Raw genomic sequence first — 15,445 nt, forward strand, 5'->3', positions numbered from 1 at the left:
TTAGAACACTGGATTGGAATGGATATTTTTTTAAATAAAATTTCAGAGAAAGCATAATCATAAACAGTCAATATAACTGTGGAATCATAGGAAATAAGGTGTATAATGTATAGTATGACAAACATGATAACATCATCACCGTAGTTAAAAAAGAGGGCAACCTCCAAAGGACAAAGGCCAGGATTTACTAAGATATACGCAAGTGAAGCCCGCTGGAGTAAGGTGTTTTTACTTTATGCTGGCCTCTTAATAATTTTGTTGCATCTTGCGCTGTATGTTCTGTAGTAGATTTTCGCTATAATTTATGCCAAGTTTCTGGCATAAATTATGGTAAATTTGTTGTGCCATTAGTGGCTACGCCTCTTTCCATTCAGCTCCCCCTCCTATTGAAAGTGGCAAGAGCGATGGGAAAATAGAAAATGTCACAAAATTCCCTACTTTTTTCAACCGGAAAGCTGGTGGAAATTGCATAATAAGGGTATGTTCACACTGGGTGGGTGAGTATCACAGTAGCAGCAAAGTGGATAAAATTTGAACAAATCTCATTCATACATTGTGGAAAAAAATTGACACATGGCTTTTTTAATCCCAAAAAAGGTAATTTATGCTGCTAAATTGTTGCACTTTTGTTGCAGTTTTTCCCCATTGAGTTCGATGGGAAGGTAAAAGCTGCAACAAATAGCAATTGTTGCAATTTTTCAGCGAACTACGATTCTGCTGCAAAAATTGAAAATCTGAAAAGGAAACAAAAAACGTTGTCTTGTTTAAGTTGAATAAAGAGGTCTATACCCCTGGCAGTGTCATAGCGACAGCTCCATGTTCCTTCGGCTGTTCACCGTGCAGCCCGACCTCCTAGGATAACGTTTCATACAATGTAAGGGCTTATTTAGACGAACTTGATATACGTCTGTGCAACGCGTCACGCACGGACCTATGTTAGTATATGGGGCCGTGCAGACAGTCAGTGATTTTTACGCAGCGGGTGTCCGCTGCGTAAAACTCACGACATGTCCTATATTTGTGCGTTTCTCGCGGAACACGCACCCATTGAAGTCAATGGGTGCGTGAAAATCACGCGCAGCACACGGAAGCACTTCCATGTGACGCGCGTGATTCGCGCAAGAGCAGTAAAAAGTATGAATGAAAACAAAAAAACACCACGTGCTTTTCTGTCTACAATCATACAGAGTGTTATAATAATGGCGGCTGCGCGAAAGTCACGCAGCCACGCATCATACAAGGATGACACATGGAGCTGTTAAGTACCTTTTGCGGGCGCAAAACGCTGCATTTTTTGCGCGCGCAAAACGCACACGCTCATGTAAATCCGGCCTTACTGCTGCAGTTAAATCACAGGCGGTTGTGGTCACATGGACTACAGCATCATCACAGGAGGCCGAGCTGCATGGAGACCTGAGTGAGGCTTCGCTATGGCAACGCCAGTGAAGGTATTGTCTTTTTTTTCTGTTCTTTCCACAGCAGCGATTCTGGCTGAAAATCTACACCAGTTTAGTGCGGTTTTTCGACCGGAATTCCCTACTGGTTTTAGGTCGGTTTTGCTGTGTACTTTAAAAGGCTGTGTAAACCTTTGAAAGTTTATTTTTTTTAAATAAATCAATGTTTTATTGTATTTTAAACAAGTTTTTAATTGGGTTTTATTTAAAAAAACAAAATGTTTGCTTTTTTCTATGTATCCTGGATACATAGAAGCTCTATCTTGCTGACACGGCCAAATCCATCTGGTCAGCCGGTCTGACTACATCTATGTTCATGAACATGTATGTGATCGATAAGAGCAGAACCAGCACTCACTCAAGCCGTCAGTCCTGCTGACCTGACTGATTCGGCTGTGACCGCAAAACACAGCTTCTATATATCCAGTATACTCTACATAGAAGCTGTATCTTAAAAAGAAAACTTTATTTTTTTATAAAACCCAACCTTGTTTAAAATACAATAAAACAGAGATTTATATATTAAAAAAAATGCTTTTAAAGGTTTACATAGCCTTTAAGCAGTGTATTCGACCTGTGTGAACATACCCTAATTCTCCCCTAAAAATTATATAACCAAAAAAGACAAGGTTAAAGACAAGATTAAAGGGGTTTTTTTTTCACTATAGAGTATTTCACCAGTTCATAATTTTTGCCTAAGGACCCCAATATGCCCCCACTCCAAAAGGATTTTCTTACGAATGAGATCTCGTTTATCCTCCACCACTATTTTTGTTTGAATTCCATAACTCCTTATTTAGACAAGTAAAGGGTTGTACGATGGGGAAGCAGTTTTGGATCATACTTAGCAAACCTATCCATGGAATTGTTTGAGGCCCAATAAATATCTAATAATAACATATTCTCAAAACAAATACTATTTCGCCACAGGTATATTGACAATCTTATCTTCTTGTGGACTGGCACCGAATGTTAAGCACTAGACTTTATCAATTATACTCAATTATAACAGCTTTGGGTTGTCATTTACTGTACCTATGATTTCACTAATAAAATGTTTGTATATCTGGATATTCTTATAGAAATAAATTCAACTGGGGCAAATAGCAGTAAGTTTCGTTCAAAAAAAATATTTTATATGGACAGTTAAAGGGAACCTGTCACCAGCATTTCACCTATTGAGCTTTACTTATCCCTCACTGGCTGCTGCTATCAAAAGTTCATTGCCGTTATCCCCTCTCCTAAACTCCTCCTCCGACTGTAAATAACGGTCGGCAAACATTTTTCGTCTTTTATCGTAATAATCCGGTGTCCCTTTGTGCGCACACACCAGAAGAGGACATCAGTGCATAAGCGTGGGATTTTGTGTGCTGGGGGAAGGCGAGGAGCTGTCCATCAAAAGTAAGGAGGCGGGAAAAACTTGGAAAGACTTGAGGAATGAAGATTTGACTCTTTTCAAATGAAGATTTGACTCTTTTCAAATGAAGATCTGACTCTTTTATGCTCATTTGCATACAGTGTGGGAACACTAAAAAACTGAATACTAAAGCTACAGAGCCGACTAAGAAGACAATTCTAGGTTATATAGAAATGATTTTTCACCCACTACCACCTGGTATTCCTGGTTTAATAGGTGAAATGCTGATGACAGGTTCCCTTTAAAGAGGGTAAGAAGAAACTTGCTTATCAAATAAAAGTTTTAAATGAAGAATCCAAACTATTATTAAACCTTATGACTATTTACCTAAGGAAGACAGAAAACCTCAGCCAGGATCATTGTCTGGTACAAAACCAAAAACTCAATATGACCAATAAATATAATAATGACTTCACAACCTGCATAACTATAACGGCATAATCTTGATTTTAGTTCCCTCGCTATTACAACATTAGAACTAATTCCCCTTACCTCCCTGAAGGCAACATGAATCCTTTTGGTTTTGTAAACTTTCCTGCCTGCAGCGATATGGCGTAAATTAAACCATTTCTTTCTAATATCTCCCTTCAAAATCCCTATGGTTCCCTCTCAAACCTTTACAGGCTAATTTATTGCTTCATCCTTTTGAAGCAATACCTGTTCTCTTTAATTCCTCCAATGGCATCTTGCTATTATGGTAACTACCGCCTCAGGTTTCTGTATATCTATTTTTCCTTATACACACACTCTGGCACCCACTATCTTTTTATTTACAATTTTATTACATAGATGTTAATACTTAAAGGGGTTGTCCGGTTTTAGCAAATGAATTTTTTGTATAATTAAAAGTTATACAATTTTCCAATATACTTTGTGATCGTTACCCAGCACCTTTGTGTCCAACACATGACAATAGAGAGAATTGTATCTGCTGGAAGTAAACAATGAATGCTCATACTAATTAACAACAAACAGACATCTTGAAAAACGGAAAGTATTTAATTTTAAGATTGGTTTCCTAGAGTTTACACAAATTGTGTGTGTGAGATAAAAGCCGTTGGCCGACTCAGGGGTCTGGAAGCAACACCCTAGTTCTCTTTCCCATTCAGAAACATATATCAGATTCTCATCTTGTCAAGTAAATAAATCAAGTGAGGAGGTAATTTGGCTAGAGAATATAATGATTTGAATTGAGTTAAAGAAACTTTTAATTTGAGTCAGTGCCTCAAGGGGTTGACTACTTTATATATAATGTGTTCTAAACAGTGTGTAAGTGAGGATATATGTTACTTATTAATATTCAGTGTTCAGAAGTTCATTACTGTTTTATTACATTTTTATGTTCCGTCCCTGGAAATGGCCGCTACTGTAGAGGCATGTGATACGAACCCGCCCATCAGCATTTTCCATTGTAACGCACTGCGCCTGCGCTAGTTCCATGGGGCACAAGTACAGGCGGAGTTATTATACGAAGCATTTATCTGTGCTTGCACACCAGGAAACTAGCGCAGGTGCAGTGTGCGTTACAATGGGAGACAATGATGCACAGGGTCCACTCACGTGCTTCAGAATACAATACAACGTCGCTGAATACTGTATATTAGTTAGGCTATGTTCACATCTGCTGAGAGCAGTGGCGGATTATCATATGGGCGTTTCGGGCGGCCGCCCGGGGCCCGAGGCTCCCAGGGGGCCCATGGCAGCCCGAAATGCACATTATCTCCTAAATCTATTCAGCGCGCTAGCGCTGCTAACGGCCGAAGATGGGGAGGAGCAGGGAATTCGCCGGGATCCAGGGGTAGGACACGCCTCCCTGACAGTGCGGGCCGCCGCCATTGAGTAACAGAACAGCGACGGACGGCTGTTCTGTTACTCCAAAGCAGCAAAAGAAGAGCCGGCGGGCGGTCACCGGCGCTGAGGTCAGTACAGGCTTATCCTCCTGCCCAACTGGTTCCCGACCGCTGGCTGTATTTTTACGGCCAGCGGTCAGGGACGGGTCCTTAAAACCCGAGCCATAGACTTTCTACGGCTCGGGTTTTAACTTGCTGCCCGCGCGATCGGGCAGCTGAATGTCGGGTCTCCGGCTGTCAGTGACTGCCGGGGACCCTGAGGAGAGGATAGAAGCAGCTTTCGCTGCTTCTGTCTTCTCTGATCTCTTTTACACAGCGTTCAATGAACGCTGTGTACAGGAATAGAGACAGCAGCAGCGGCGCTGTCTCTATTCCTCCCGGTGATCATGTGACAGGTCACATGATCGCCGGGTGCCGTTAGTGGCAGACTGTTGCTGGGTCTTACTAGACCCAGCACAGCCCTATTGGTGACAATCGTCACTGTGAGAGGGCTGATTTCCCCTGTAACTGGGGCTGCTGTGCAGCTCCAGTTACAGTGGAAAAACATGGTGTAAAACAAAGAAAAAGTAGATATAAAGTTCCCCAAAGGTCTTTTTTGACCTTTGAGGATCAGAACATAGTAATAAAAAATAGTAAAGTGCAAAAAAAAAATTAAATAATAAATACACATAAAATACCCACCCCAAAAAAAACGTTCCCCCCCGCCAATCATTGTTGTAACGCTAGCGCTGACCCAATTACCCTAATATAGACATGTAATATATTAAAATTTACGGTAGACAATGACGATCACAAATAAAAGGTCTATTTTAGGGTAAAACTGTTATTACCCAAAAAAAATAGCTGAAACGTAAAAAAGCTTATTTTTTTACTATTATTTTCAAACTTTATGAATAAAAATTCTAAAATGGCAAAAAATGTGTGCATAAAAACGATAAAAAACGTCGCAAAAATCACGTCGGTTTTATTTTTTTTTAATAAAAATGTGTGTTTGGTGCAACTTTGTAATTACGTTTTATTAAAAAATATTTTCACTTTTTGAGATACAGCTGCTTTGTATCCTGTATCCGTCAGGTCAGCAGGACTGACGGGATCAGTGAAACGGGCCCTGCGCTAAATTATAATCTTAGATGTGATAGATTTGAGGTGGATCCTGCGTGTCACTGATCCCGTCAGTCCTGCTGACCTGACGGATACAGGATACAAAGCAGCCGTATCTCAAAAAGTAAAAATATTTTTTAATAAAATCAATCAATCACACTGATACACACACATACTATATATATATATATATATAATTATAATATAAAGTTTTTAAATGTGTACATAACCTTGTGGCACTATATACAAGGGGGAGCGCTGTGTGGCACTATATACAAGGGGGAGCGCTGTGTGGCACTATATACAAGGGGGAGCTCTGTGTGGCACTATATACAAGGGGGAGCGCTGTGTGACACTATATACAAGGGGGAGCGCGGTGAGGCACTATATACAAGGGTGAGCGCTGTGAGGCACTATATACAAGGGGGAGCGCTGTGAGGCACTATATACAAGGGGGAGCGCTGTGAGGCACTATATACAAGGGGGAGCGCTGTGAGGCACTATATACAAGGGGGAGCGCTGTGAGGCACTATATACAAGGGGGAGCGCTGTGAGGCACTATATACAAGGGGGAGCGCTGTGAGGCACTATATACAAGGGGGAGCGCTGTGAGGCAAGGGGGGCTGTGTAGTGCTATCCACCGTGGTATGTGTGTGGCGCTCTTTATAGGGGGGGGCTTTTTGGTGCTATTTACAAGAGGGGGAGGGCTGTGTGGCGCTCTCTACAGGGGGGCTGTATGGCACTATCTATAGGGGGCTGTGTGTAACGCTCTCTACGAGGGGGATGTGTGATATATAGAGGGGGCTGTGTATGGCGATATCTATGTGGGTGTGTAATATCTACAGGGGCTGTGTGTGGCACTATGTACAGGGGGCTGTGTGTATGTGGTGTTTTACAGTGTGTGGTATTATTATATTCAGGCGCGCAGTGTTTGGTGCTATTATATTTAGGGGCACAGTATGTGGCACCATGATAACTTTATTTTCGTTTATAGGTGTGGAAATGTTGGAAAAGTGAGGAGACGTCTAAGTGGCAAATTCTGCAGAAATGAGTCATGGCCGGGAGAAGTCGTCATGAGTGCTGGACCGGATGGAGAAGAAAAGAGGAAAAAAACTACTAGAATCTGAGACGTCGTCACCTGTGAGTCACTAGATTTATAGAGAATCTGTCACCTCTCCTGACATGTTTATTATAGGAAATCCTTGTATTTCACAAAAAGTCTTTCTGCGGTCCAGGACTGATAGACAATTCCCCTTGTCAGGAGGTTGTGTCCCTGCACAGTGTGATCCTGTCAGTATGTAGGGACACCGCGCTGTGACAAGGGGAATCGTAACACTGTTAATGCTTGCCCAAAAAGGTAGTGTTAAAAATAGTTACGGTGAGGAAGGGGGGCCCAAGTTTGGGTAACAGCCCAGGGCCCATGGTCTACTTAATCCGCCACTGGCTGAGAGGCTTAGTTAGGAACCTCTATCGCAAATTTTGACGTTTTTGACGGACAAACAGCGCAGAATGCAGCACTATTTTGTCCTTCAAAACAAGACACACCATGATAACAACCCAACGGTACCCATCAAAGTCAATTAAAAAATATAATTATATTCACACAAAGCTCTTAAAAGGAACAACGGAGCACACCTCTTAGATCTAAAATGAATGGAACAGGTAAATATAAAGTCCAGTTCACTTTCAAAGTAATAATAAAGTTCAACTTTACCACTCAAATGGCCAATAAGGCAAACCAAACTTTCACTTGGAAGACACTCCTCCTCTACAGAGGCATAGCTAGGGGCTCAACAAAGGGGTCAAAACACATATGAGATCTGAGTGGACCTTTCCCGGGCCCCCACCTGATTACGGTTTGGTTTAAAAGAAGAATTCCTGCTAAAATCCTTTGATTGTCAGTGAAGGGCTCTGCTCATTTACACCCCACCACGCATATCATTTTTGTTATGTCTGTGTGAAGATGATGACATGTGGGTGAGGTTGTAAGTGAGCAGAGACCTCCACTCATCCCCAATGGTTGTCCAGCTGATGTAATCCATCTCCCTACGTTGTATACCTAATACTCCATCCTGACAGCCGGGGCATCTTGGGGGATGAGACCTCGGGTCTACGATCTGGCACCGGGTTATGGCAGCAGGCTGAGCTTCACGTGTAGTGCTCAGTACAGGGCAAGTCACAGCATCAGCACTGACGAAGGACTTGAGGGCTCCTGAGCCACAGGAGCTTCCTGGTATCCACGGCAACGGCCCTCATTGAGGGATGTGCATAATGGAGCTGATGCTCTGCAGCGGATAGTGTAGAGAGCTCTCCTACCGACACCAGGAAGAGAAAAGCTCTTTGCGGAGCAGCGCTGTGATATGGAGAGGTGGAGCTATGAGGGTAAAGGGGAGGAAGGGATGCCATGACTTCGCTCTCCCTCTTTTGCTCAGCATTCAGTGTTATGTGTATAAATACGCATGAGGCTTGTTTTAAAGCATTAAATTGCCTTTAGAGGTGTTATTGTGTCCTCTTGTTGGTTTACATCTGGAGCCCTGGGAGATGGGCTCAAGCATGTAAGTAGGCCCGGGCCCGCCACCCTGCCTTCCCGCTAGCTACACCTCTGCTCCTCTACAAATCATGAAGTAGGTAAAAAACACTGTGGATATCTTGGATACTGCTACTAGCCAGTGAAACAGGATTTTGGATGCCTCCTCCTCCTACAGAACACTTCTGGCAGGATCCCCTCCGTTAGACCGAAACCTTTTAGAGTTGTAAAGAATATAGAGCAGCACTATAGGAACAGATTATAACTATCCAATTTGTTACCCCAATGTCACGATCTGAGGGTAGTGGACTCACTAGGCCGCTCCGCCGTAGTAGAGAGGCAGCTAGCCAAGTCACAGTCTATGCAAAGTCTATACAAGTTCACATCACAAGGGTATCTGAGAAAGTCCAGCCGTTGGCAGGGGCTATGGCACGGATGGGGCTATATGTGGCAGGTTGCGCCAGACATGGCGGATGGTACCAGGAGTGGCAGATGACACCAGACGTGGCGTATACCAGCAGGCATGTCAGGTTGTGCCAGGGATGACACCAGACTTGGTGTATGCCAGTAGGCGGCACAACAAGACTCCAATACTAAACAGGCTCAGGAGCAAAACACAGCATGGGATACAGGATACAGGTAGCAGGAGCAGGATAACACTAAGGGACCATTAGCAATACGAACATGGGAAAACTACAACAACACTCAGGCAAGGAGTGGAAGGGCAAGGAGTGGACTTTTATAGTCCAGGATGATCAGGGATGGATTAGGAAATTCTTTTATAGTCCAGGATGATCAGGGATGGATTAGGGAATTCTTGACAGGTGCGTGCGCTGGCCCTTTAAGGCTGGGACCCCAACAATGAGATCAGGGCCAGACAGACGCGAGTGCCGGTGTCTCCTAGGAGGGAGACGCTGGCAGATCGCAGGGGTCTGTATTCACGGCCGTCACAAGGTATGGAACGCCCGTGAGAGTACCCCCCCCCCTTGCGCTTCTTCTTCTTTGGTCTGGAGCATAAGTGGAATTTCCTTATGATGGTAGGGGTATTGAGGTTCTCTTCTGGCTCCCAGAACCTCTCCTCAGGACCAAACCCTCTCCAGTCCACTAGATAGAAAGTTCTTCCTCCAACTCTCTTATAGTCCAGAATCTCCTTCACCTCAAATACATCAGCAGAACCGCTGGGAGCGACTGCAGACCTAGGAGCTTTACTGAAGTGGTTCAGAACCACAGGCTTAAGGAGGGACACGTGGAACGAGTTGGGAATCTTGAGAGTAGGAGGCAACCAAAGTTTATAGGATACAGGGTTAATTCTTTGCAGAACTTCAAAAGGACCGAGGAACCTGGTAGCGAATTTGTGAGAGGGCATCTTGAGACTAATGTTTCTCGAGAATAGCCAGACTTCAACTCCGGGAGAGAATTGAGGAGGAACTTGTCTTCTCTTATCAGCATGCTTTTTCATGCGGTGCACTGCCTGGAGGATTGCAGACTTCGTTTGCTGCGAGATGTGAATAAGAGTCCCAAAAGAAGAATTTGCTGCTGGGACCTGAGTCATGGCTGGTACAGGAAGAGGAACTCGAGGATGCTGGCTGTACACAATGCAGAAAGGGGAAGAGGCAGTATTCACTTGAGTGATTGTTATATGAGAATTCCACCCAAAGCAGAAGTTGTACCCAATTGTCATGTTGGGCGGAAACGAAATGATGGAGATAATTCTCCAAAATTTGATTGGTTCTCTCCACCTGACCATTGGACTGTGGGTGATAGGCAGAAGAGAAGTCCAGCTTAACAGCTAGCAGGTTGCACAGGGCTCTCCAGAACTTGGACGTGAACTGTACACCCCGATCCGAGACAATATATAGAGGAAGTCCGTGCAGACGAAAGCTGTGTATTATGAACAGATTTGCCAGGCGAGGTGCAGACGGAAGACCAGTCAATGGAATAAAGTGTGCCATTTTAGAGAAACGATCCACCACTACCCAGATTGTAGTACATCCAGCTGAGGGGGGAAGGTCTGTGATAAAGTCCATAGCGATATGCTGCCAAGGTGCATCAGGAACAGGCAGGGGAAGGAGCAGACCAGTAGGTTTTCTAGCACATAGACTTATTCGAGACACAGTTAGTACATGAAGAGACATAGTCCGCAACATCCTTAGGCAGCGTGGGCCACAAGTACTGATGGGTTATGAAGTCCTGAGTCTTTCGAACACCTGAGTGTCCCGCCAGTTTGGAGCTGTGTCCCCATTGGAGAATTCTCTTCCTGTCTGGAAGGCGGACAAAAGTCTTCCCGGGAGGGATGTCTCTAATTTTCAACAGGCTAGAGATAATAATCCTAGACGGATCTATAATATATTGAGGAATCTCCTCAGAGTCATTGCGTTCTGCTGGAAATAATAATTTAGAGAAAAAGCCACAGGCCACCATATTGCTCTTAGAGGTTTTTTTACATAGTAGTGCTCCAGCACCAACGGAAGATGCATCCACTTCCAGAAAGAACTGCCGAGAAGCATCAGGGTGATGGAGAACAGATGCTGAGGTGAAAGCGCTCTTGAGCTAGTAAATGCAGATTCTGCCTCCTGAGGCCAAACCTTGGCGTTCACCCCCTTCTTGGTGAGGGCTGAGATTAGAGCAGTCATAGATGAGATGTTCGGTATAAATTGCAGATAGAAGTTTGCAAATCCCAGAAATCTTTGTATGGACCGAAGACCAATTGGACGTGGCCATTCTAAGACAGATCTCACCTTCTCTGGGTCCATTTTGAGGCCACGGTCAGATACAATGTAATCCAGGAAGAGGAGAGAGATTCTCTCAAACACACATTTCCCAATTTTAGCATATAGGCGATTCTCCCTTAAGTTGGCGAACATGCCTCCGATGTGTCATCAAATCAGGTGAGTAAATCATGTCATCCAGGTAGACCACCACACAGACATACAGCAGATCCCGGAAAATGCGGTTTTCCATTCGTCTATTTTTCAGATACGAATCAAGTTATATGCTCCGCGTAGGTCCAGCTTTGGGAATACATTTGCCCCATGAATTCTATCAAAAAGTTCTGAGATGAGCGGCAGAGGATATTTATTCTTTACCGTAATTTGGTTCACACCCCGGTAGTCGATACAAGGACGAAGAGATCCGTCCCTCTTCTTTACGAAGAAGTATCCGAATCCGGCCGGAGAGGATGACTTCTGGATGAACCCTCTCTCGCGGTTCTCCCTAACGTAGACAGATGTGGCTAGGGTCTCTGGCAGAGAGAGGATAAACTCAACCTCGAGGTGTTGGGGCGTCAGGACGTATTTCGACAAGGCAATCGTAGATGCGATGGGGAAGAAGAGTCTCTGCTTCCTTCTTACTAAAGACGTCTGAAAACTAGCATACTGTGACGGTAAATGGGAGAGTGACTGAGGCAGTGGAGGCAAAACAGGACAAACCTGTGGCAGGCAACGGCTAAAGCACCTGGGTCCCCATTGGAGAACCTCTCCAGAACTCCAGTCGAGGACCGGAGTGTGTAGACAAAGCCAAGGCAGGCCCAGCAGAACAGGGTTGATTGCTTTAGGCCTTATTTACACAAACGCTGCGCATCTCGGACGTGAAAAAACTTTTTCAAGTCCGAGGTGCATCCGTGCTCAGCGCTGCGGGACGCGATGTCACACGTCCCCCATAGTTGAGAGTCTATGGTGGGATGCATGATGCGCGAAAAGAACGGACATGTCCTATTTTCGCACGGACCCTTCACACGGTCCGTTGAAACAACGGCTGTGTGAACGGCCACATTGAATTACATAGGTCCGTGGGACGGCTGCTGTTTCAACGGTCGTCCCACGGACATTTAACACGTTCGTGTAAATAAGGCCTTAGGGAGCACGAGGAAGGTGATCTGTTCCGAGTTGAGAACCGAGACATTTAGTGTCAGTGAAGAAGAACTGTGGGTAGATGTAGGCGAACCAATAAATCCTGCTGGATGAAATTTTCAGCTGCTCCGGAATCCAGATAGGCAGAGGAGGAGTGGGATGTCTCTCCAGAGATGATTGTCACAGGAATAGATAATTTGGGAGAGGCTTTGACATTTGGTGTTGCCCCACCTTGGATTGTCTCTCCAACCAAACCTAGGTGCTAGAGTTTTGCGGCTTTAGTGGGCATTGGCGCACGAAATGGCCTTTAAGGCCGCAATACAGACACAGACCTGAGAAGCATCTGCGCTGTTTCTCCTGCTCAGACAATTTGATTCAGTCTACCCGTGTAAGTTCCTCAGGTAGAGCAACAAGAGGAGGCAGTAGTGGTCTCTGGAATGAAGTTGCCAGTCTGCCGAACCTCCTGAGCACGTTCCTGGATCCTCATGTCGACCCGGGTAGCCAACAGGATAAGGGCATCCGGGATAGAAGGAAGATCGCGGGATGATAACTCGTCCTGATGTGCGAGGACACTCCCTGACAAAATGTCGCCACCAATGCCTCATTGTTCCAAGCCAACTCTGCTGCTAGAGTACGGAAGGAGATAGCATACTCTCCTACCATGAACTCTCTTTGCTTGAGGGTTAGCAGAGTGGGCGCTGCATGGGATGTTTGACCTGGCTCCTCGAACACAGTATGAAAAGTACTAGGAATAACGCCAGGTTTGAAAATTCAGGGTCCTCTCGTTCCAAGATGGGGTTTGCCGACCATGCCAGAGCCTTACCAGCGAGGAGGGAAATGATAAACGCTACCTTGGCCACATCAGAGGGGAAGAGGGGAGCATGCACTCTAAAATTGATGGTACATTGGTTGAGGAAACCTCTATAGGCTTTAGGATCACCGTCATAGCGAGGTGGTAGAGGCAGCGAAACTGTAGATCCGGAACGACAGCAGGAGTAACAGGCAGTGGCGCGGCAGCAGCAACCTGAAGCGCAGCAGGAGGCTGATCCAAATCGGGCGATGATGAAGTTTACAGCCACAAGGAGTTGATCCAGGCGTGCACGCAGATCACGTATATCCGATTGCATTACCTGAACCGCGGTCTTAGGTTCTCCAGCGGATTCCATGGCCTGAGCGTACTGTCATGATCTGAGGGTATGTGGACCCACTAGGCCGCTCCGCCGTAGCGGAGAGCAGCTGGCCAAGTCACAGTCTATGCAAGGTCTATACAAGTTCGCAGCACAAGGGTACCTGAGAAAGTCCAGTTGGTGGCAGGGGCTCCGGCACGGAAGGGCTAGATGTGGCAGGTTGCGCCAGATATGGCAGATGGTACCAGGAGTGGCAGATGATACTAGACGTGGCGTATACCAGCAGGCATGGCAGGTTGCGCCAGACGTGGTGGATGATACCAGGGATGACACCAGACGTGGTGTATACCAGCAGGCGGCACAACACGACTTCAATACTAAACAGGCTCAGGAACAAAACACAGCACAGGATACAGGTAGCAGGGCACGGGAACACTGGGAGCAGGATAACACTAAAGGACCATTTGCAATACGAACCTTGGAAAAATACAACAACGCTCAGGCAAGGAAGGGAAGGCCAGAGCCTCTTTTAAAGTCCAGGATGATGAGGGATGTTTTAGGGAATTCTTGACAGGTACGCGCGCTGGCCCTTTAAGGCTGGCACCGGGCGCGATGCGCACCCTAACACTGAAATCAAGGCCGGAGTGCTGGCGTCTCCTAGGAGAGAGATGCTGGCAGGATGCGACCGTCACAAGATAAGGAACGGCGGCGGTCTGCGACCACGGTTGTGACACACAATAGGTGTAGTAAATGTTACACTGTGCCATCCTAGTTTAAGGTAATTTAGGAAGACTCAAAAAAACATGCATTGAGCAGATGAAACGTTGCATCATCTCTGTTTCACATATGGGAGAATAAATCTGGATTCTTGAAATCTTTGCTGGAGTGCTGCATCCTTTTCCTTTTTGCATATATGGACAGTGATGTCAGGGGCAACCCGAAAGCCAGAGTCCCGGGCAGAACACTAGTAGAGCTCTTCCTGGGACTCCAGCTCAGCTCCTAACATCATTGTCCATATATGGACAGTGATGTCAGTGGCAACTCCAGAGCCAGAGTCCCGGGCAGAGCGCTACTAGCATTCTGCCTGGGACTATAGCTCTGCTCGTGACATAGCTGTCCATATATGGACAGTGATGTCATGGGCAAACCCAGAGCCATAGTGCCGGCTACTAGCGCTCTGCCTGGGACTCCAGCTCTGCTCCTGACATCACTGTCCATATATGGAAAGTGATGTCATGGGCAACCCCAGAGCCAGAGTTGCTCTGCCTGGGACTCCAGCTCTGCTCCTGACATCGATGTCCATATATGGACAGTGATGTCATGGGCAACCCCAGAGCTGGAGTCCTGGGCAGAGCGCTACTAGCGCTCTGCCTGGGACTCCATCTCTGCTCCTGATATCACTGTGCATATATGGACAGTACACAAGAAAATAGTGACAGAACACTGCGAACACTAATGCCACTGAGCTACTAAATATAAATAAATATGCATTACTGTTAAATCTACTTACAATAGGGAGGTTCTTAGCGTACATTTTCATCAAATTGTGTGAGCCCATCTGCCACGACAAGGCGACCTCTGAGGTGGAAACCTACACTGCACATACACCCAGAACTGGGACTAAACCTACATATTCTGGGGGATAGTAGATACTAGCATTAAACTAACTAAAATCACCCACGGCAGAATGGGAGGAGTGCAAGATCAAAAAATGGAGGCAGTCACTAACCCCACATATATGAATCACATAAACAACACACAAGTTTAAACAGCACATTCAAACAAAATGAAAGAAAAGTGTATACACGTGCAAGAAAGCCTGTGACTGCAAATTTATACATTCGCCGAAGTACTCCTCCTTCAACCTGCTCTCTCCTCTTCCGAGGGAGCTACGTAGCCCCACGGGCCACAGATGACAGCCTCAGTGGCCACATGTGGCCCCCGTGTTTGAGGCCCCTGTTCTAGAGAGACCATTGGCAGTCACTTATGTGAATGGACAACATCTGCCCGATCCTATATTGTTCATGGCAAAACCGCTGAGACTTCAAGTCTGCATCCCCCATGCGGAACAGATTGTTTTCTTCGTCCTGCCTAAAGCGGTCAACCCTATTGTGCTGGGCC

Source organism: Rhinoderma darwinii, chromosome 7, assembly GCF_050947455.1.
Source record: "Rhinoderma darwinii isolate aRhiDar2 chromosome 7, aRhiDar2.hap1, whole genome shotgun sequence".
Taxonomy (NCBI): domain Eukaryota; kingdom Metazoa; phylum Chordata; class Amphibia; order Anura; family Rhinodermatidae; genus Rhinoderma; species Rhinoderma darwinii.